The sequence below is a fragment of the Triticum urartu genome, chromosome 2A, assembly GCF_056163025.1.
Source record: "Triticum urartu cultivar PI428250 chromosome 2A, HENAU_Tu73, whole genome shotgun sequence".
NCBI lineage: Eukaryota > Viridiplantae > Streptophyta > Magnoliopsida > Poales > Poaceae > Triticum > Triticum urartu.
This window is the reverse complement of record NC_141874.1, coordinates 727,622,814-727,629,256: the sequence shown is the minus strand read 5'-3', so window position 1 is coordinate 727,629,256 and position 6,443 is coordinate 727,622,814. Positions and strand designations below refer to the sequence as shown.

Below are 6,443 nucleotides of genomic sequence, written 5' to 3'. Positions count from 1 at the left end.
TATGCCATGCCATCTTTACAGTGGTGCTTACCATGTATTTTTGTGATATTTTTGGTGACTAGCACAAGCTTGCAAAGTAGCGTAATCGGTAATGCTGATTTCAAGGACTTAGAATTTCACTAAGTCCTTGTCCTGATTTTGTTGTTATGCCATATGTTCATGTTGTTTCCTAGTGATCCGTGCCTCTTTTGAGGATGATCAGTAATGATGTTTTTTTAATATTGTGGTGCTCTATCCATCCAGGTCTTTGTTTGCATTTATGGAGCACCCTAGCTTGAGTCAATCGAGCTCTACTTTCGCTATTTCGTGAATCCTGGCAGATTGTTGACTTGTTAGCGATTTTGCCGAGGATGTTGCTATTGATCCGTGCATGCTATGTTCTTGTTCTTGCCATGTCTAGCTTCTATGCCATGTATTCTTGATGGGTGTATGCTTAGTTTGTCATGCCATGCTCTGTAGTGAGTGCATCGAGCTCGTAAACATGCCTACTCGCTAATCTGTTTTGCATGCTCTAGTTTTTCACTAAGTCTGAATCTGTTTATGTTTTTGCTATATTCACATGCTTGCAATAGTATTTTATGATCCCTTTTGGCTCAAGGTCACTAAGGGACTTTTGTTAAGTGCTTTGACTAGCTTCATGCCATGCCTTGCTTTGCCATGTTAAGTTCCTGTAACATGTAGTTTTCATGCTCTAGAGTGTGCTTCCTGATGATAAATTCTAGACTTGTGTTAATTTCACAAAGTCTGAAACCTGTTATCTTTTGCACTTTTGCCATGCTTGTTTAAACCTGTTAATGGATGAATTAGCCGTAGCTCAGTGTTCGTCTCTTGTTAAGCTTCATGAGTGGATCCCTGCCATGTATTTTGGTGTGATGTTTGAGTGCTGTAGCATATTTATCTTGATGCATTTAGTTGGCTACTTGCTGTTTATCGCAGACCGGTGCCATATTTGTTTTGCTTACCATTTCCAAACCGTGCATCCGATTCCGGTGATCTTTATATCGATTTCAACCGAAATCACCTCACCTTTCCAGTGGCACTCTTGGATTTCCAAGTTGAGGCCAGGTTCAATCATTCCTTTGCAAATCATGCATATGCATCGCATACCGCATCCCGCATATCATACCATGTTCATGTGTTGGTTGTTTACTATGTTGTGTGCTTCTTTCCGGTGTTTCTTCTTCGGGTTGGTTCCGGTAACGTCTCGTTTGTGAGGACCCGTTCGACTACGTCCGTTTGTCTTCTTCATGGACTCGTTCTTCTTCCTTGCGGGATTTCAGGCAAGATGACCATACCCTCGAAATCACTTCTATCTTTGCTTTCTAGATGCTCGATCTTTTGCTATGCCTATGCTGCGATACCTACCACTTGCTTATCATGCCTCCCATATTGTTGAACCAAGCCTCTAACCCAGCTTGTCCTAGCAAACCGTTGTTTGGCTATGTTACCGCTTTGCTCAGCCCCTCTTATAGCGTTGTTAGTTGTAGGTGAAGATTGAAGTTTGTTCCTTGTTGGAACATGGAGATGTTGTTCCTTGTTGGAACATGTTTACTTGTTGGGATATCACATTATCTCTTATTTAATTAATGCATCTATATACTTGGTAAAGGGTGGAAGGCTCGGCCTTATGCCTGGTGTTTTGTTCCACTCTTGCCGCCCTAGTTTCCTTCATATCGGTGTTATGTTCCCGGATTTTGCGTTCCTTATGTGGTTGGGTTATAATGGGAACCCCTTGACAGTTCGCCTTGAATAAAACTCCTCCAGCAAGGCCCAACATTGGTTTTACCATTTGCCACCTAGCCTTTTTCTTTTCTTTGAGTCGGCCAGCTCAAGGGTCATCTTATTTTAACCCCCTGGGCCAGTGCTTCTCTAAGTGTTGGTCCAAACTGAGCGATGTCCGAGGCTATCAGGGGCAACTCTGGGCTGGCTTACCCGACGTCTTGCTCATCCGATGTGCCCTGAGAACGAGATATGTGCAGCTCCTATCGGGATTTGTCGGCACATCTGGGTGGCTTTGCTGGTCTTGTTTTACCATTGTCGAAATGTCTTGTAACCGGGATTCCGAGCCTGATCGGGTCTTCCCGCTAGAAGGAATATCCTTCGTTGACCGTGAGAGCTTGTGATGGGCTACGTTGGGACACCCCTGCAGGGATTTGAACTTTCGAAAGCCGTGCCCACGGTTATGGGCAGATGGGAATTTGTTAATGTCCGGTTGTAGAAAACCTGAAGTTGACCTTAATTAAAATGCACCAACCGCGTGTGTTACCATGATGGTCTCTTCTCGGCGGGGTCCGGGAAGTGAACACGGTGTTGGAGTTATGCTTGACGTAGGTTGTTTTAGGATCACTTATTGATCTTAGTTCATCGACCGTGCTTTTGCCTTCTCTTCTCGCTCTCTTTTGCGTATATGTTAGCCACCATATATGCTAGTCGCTTGCTGCAGCTCCACCTCATACCTTTACCTTACCCATGAGCTTAAATAGTCTTGATCGCGAGGGTGTGAGATTGCTGAGTCCCCGTGGCTCACAGACACTTCCAAAACCAGTTTGCAGGTGCCGATGTTACCGGGCAGGTGACGCAACCAAGCTCAAGGAGGAGCTCGATGAAGATCTTGTCCTTTATGTTGTTCCGTTTCCAGTTGATCAGTAGTGGAGCCCAGTGGGGACGATCGGGGATCTGTGTAGCATTTGGGGTAGTCTTCTTTTATTTTGGTTTCGTAGTCGGACCTTGATTGTATTTGGATGATGTAATGATTTATTCATGTAATTGTGTGAAGTGGCGATTGTAAGCCAACTATGTATCCTTTTCCCTTATGTATTACATGGGTTGTGTGAAGATTACCTCACTTGCGACATTGCTTTCAATGCGGTTATGCCTCTAAGTCGTGCTTCGACACGTGGGAGATATAGCCGCATCGAGGGCGTTACACGTATTCTACCGCTCCGTACGATGGCGGGTCGCGGAGGACCCTTGCCACCGGGGAAGAAGACGGTGGTGCCTCAAGGAGCCGGCCGCCCTGGGACTGTGCCGCAGCAGGGCAGCGGCGAAGGCCGCAACGCTGTGCTGCCGCCAGCCGCGGGGGCTGGTATGCTTCCTTCGGCCACTGGCAGTGGCCGCGGCGCTGCGTTGCCGGCGCCTGGGGCTGGCCGCGGGGGAGTTCTCGCTCAGCCCGCTGGTAGGGGCTCGGCTCCGGTCAGGACTGCTGTGGGCCGGGGCGGCGTGTTGCCCGGTCCCAGACCGACGGCGCCAGCTCCGGTGGGTCAGCGGCCTCTGGCGCCGGGTGCTTCAGGAACTAGCAATGCGGGCCGGGGAGGCGCTGCGCCGCGGCCCCCTGCTCTGGGGTTGCAGACCGGCCAGCCGAGGCCAGCACTGCCTCCTCACCTCGTCGCCAGGCCTCCACAAATCAGAGCCGGGACGGTGCAGCAACAGGCAATTCCAACGACTGAAGCCACAGTTGCGCCTAAGGGTCAGTGGGGTGATGATGGGGTCAATGTGTATGGAGCTGGTAAGCACCGTGGATCCTTGTCGACTGGCGGCGGTCGAGGCTATGCTTGGCAGAGCGATGGCTCGGCGGAGCGCCCGTTCATGGGGCCCCCAGGAGGTTTTGTTGAGGGGGCGTCTGGCCCTGGTCTCCGGCCGCGGGGTGGTTTTCGCGGTCATCGTGGTGGGCGTGGGGGTCGAGGTGGCCGGTACCGCCCACGACCGCATACTACGTCTGTGATTGATCCGATGGTGGTTGATGGGGCTGTTGAGCAGCAGGTTTTGACTGGCCAAGCGTTGGAGGTGGTCTTGGCGCTTGCCAATGCTGAGATTCCCGGGAATGAATCCGGGTTGACTGTGTCAGTGGAGGATTCTTCTAGGGCCGAGTCTGAAAGAGCATCCAAATATGCGCGCAAGAAAGAGAAAATGCTTTGTTATCGATGTCGTGGTAAGGGACATTTTATTGCTGAGTGTGTGGCTGAGCTGTGTGGCACTTGTGGCAAACCAGGACATGATTCGGGGGACTGTCCGTTTCTGAGAGATCAGGCACCATCACTCATGATGTATGGAGTGTACTGTGCTGAACTTACGTTCTTTGAATCTCCAACGGAGATGGAGGCTCCTGACGAGACTTTGAGTTTGACGACTGGGTTAGTTAAGATTGCTAGAGGAGAGGTCTCGAAGGCACAGATTATTCAGAGGCTCAAGGAGTTAGACCCTGGGGATTTCAGGTGGGAGCTTTCTAGTGTCGAGGACAAACTATTTCGGGTTGAGTTCCCATCAGTTGAGGACATTCAGAGATTACTGAGTTTCAGGATGTGCAAGGTGCCAGGTACTGATGGCGTGCTTGAGTTTCACGAGTGGAAGAGGATTGAGCCTACGGGCAAGCCTCTGACTCAGGTTTGGCTGTGATTCTCTAGGGCTCCATCCAAGCAGATGCTGGATGCACGGGTAGTGGCCAGTTTGAGTATCATGGTGGGCAGACCAGAGCGCGTGGATATGGACTTTACCAGAGCCCACGGGATTGCCCGTTTACTAGTCAGTGTGCTGAACATCGAGTACGTCCCTGAGGTGGTTAAGTGGGCATATCGAGGCCACATATATAACCTTGTCATTGAGTTCGAGGATGAGAGTCTGTTTGCCGAGGCGGCCAACGGGTCTAATACTGATATGCACGAGGATGATGATAGTTCGGCACTTAAGGAGGCACCAGCAGCTGACAGTGGACGTGAGTTGTCCACTCCGCAGGGTGCTGACTCTCACACGTCTGCGGATGGGACGGCTCCTCCTTCTACAGTGCCTACGACTACTCTCAGATTCGGTTCTTTCGAGCCGGCATCTGCACCCCGAGACTGTGGAGTGATCGGGTGGAGTCTGATGAGGTGTTCGAGCACTCGCTTCCGGTTCTGGAGCTTGAGGAGCCAGTGATTCCTCTTCTTGGGGAGTCGTCGATCTCGGTCAGGGCTGAGGTGGAGGAGGTCGTTCTTGCAGGAGAGGGTCTGAAGCTGGTGACTTCGGATTCCTCCCCTCCAGTCGCGATTTCGCATGTGCAGCCGATGGTGCCGGCTGCTGATGGGGGCGTGGGGCAGGTGCCTTGGTGCCCTCATCAGGGCTTGCGGTGGGTGAGCTACCGATGGTGCAGATTGATTCTTTGGGAGGGAGGCCGAGGCTGCTAGATCCGGCACCTTCCTCCCCTTTTACCGGGCCGGCGATGCTGGCGCCGGAGTCGCTTCTCGAAGAGGACTCGGGGCAGGTGGCCTCGGGGTCCTGTTCTCTTGTGGAGCCCAGAGGGGCTTGCTCGCCGACGCCGCCAGTGGCGCCAGTTGGCCCTTGGGCCGGGGTGGATGGGGAGCTCGGGCAGGAGGCCCTGGCTCCACCTTCCCCCGGCTTGGGGCACTCCAGTAGAGCTTCTCGGGAGGAGGTGATTGCTTTCGGTGGTATTCCGGATCCGGTCTCTGAGGGGCGACGGTTGAGTAGCCGCCTCCAGGACCATCCGGAAGTGGACGCCATTCAGCAGCGGTGCACTATGAGGGCGGCCAAGCTTCGTGACGTGGAGGTCACTACTGGTATGTCGATCAATACCTCTAATTCTATTTTGCATTTTTCAAATGATGAGATTATAAACAATGCAAATAAGATAGGAATTTCACTAGGTAGTAATGATAGTGAAATTTCAAACTCGGTTAATGATATGCTGGATTTAGAGGCCAAACGGGCGCTTGAGATGATTCGGAACTTAGCTGCGGTTAAACCAATGAATAACTCCGAGATTGATGCTTTGGGGGTCAGGGTGCTCGATAACTTTTGTGCGGATCTTGCTCATCCGTCTCCTGAACCTGAGGAGGAGGATGAGAGAGTGGACTTTGTAGAGGTGCGCGCCTCTGAGACTGGTTGTGAGGACCAGCTGGAGAGTTTTAATATTCCTAAATGCAAATGGAAGCGGAAGATCTACCCAGACTCCGCAGTGCGTAGGAGCGCGCGGATAAGAACGGCTAAAAAATTCCATGACGATATATGAAAGGAATCTTTTGGAATAGCAAAGGTCTGAAGGACTTGGCTAAAAGAAGGTTTCTTGTTGAGGCTTCTATTGAGCATAGGTTGGACTTTATCGCTTTATCGGAAACTGGTAGAGCCGACTTTTCGCCTCAATTTCTCAATACACTTTCGGGAGGTATTGATTTTGATTGGCATTGTCTACCGCTGCGAGGAAGATCGGGTGGGATTTTACTCGGAGTTAGATGTGATTTGTTAGAAGTCCGAAGCATGGTCATGGGGGATTTCGCTGTTAAGTTTAGGGTGAGGTCGAAGACCGATGGGTTTAACTGGGCTTTGGTGGCGGTATATGGTGCCGCACAGCCCGAGCTTAAACCAGATTTTTTGGCTAATCTGGTTAGGATTTGCGGTTCTGAACAACTTCCTATCAAAGTGGGGGGTGATTTTAATATCATCAGAAGGCGTGATGA

At 50.9% G+C, this 6,443-nt stretch overlaps 1 pseudogene; it reads left to right on the top strand.

Moving 5' to 3' along the window:
- Window positions 1–3,585: 3,585 nt before the first annotated feature.
- Window positions 3,586–5,998, top strand: LOC147987247 (uncharacterized; annotated as a pseudogene).
- The last annotated feature ends 445 nt before the right edge of the window (window positions 5,999–6,443 follow it).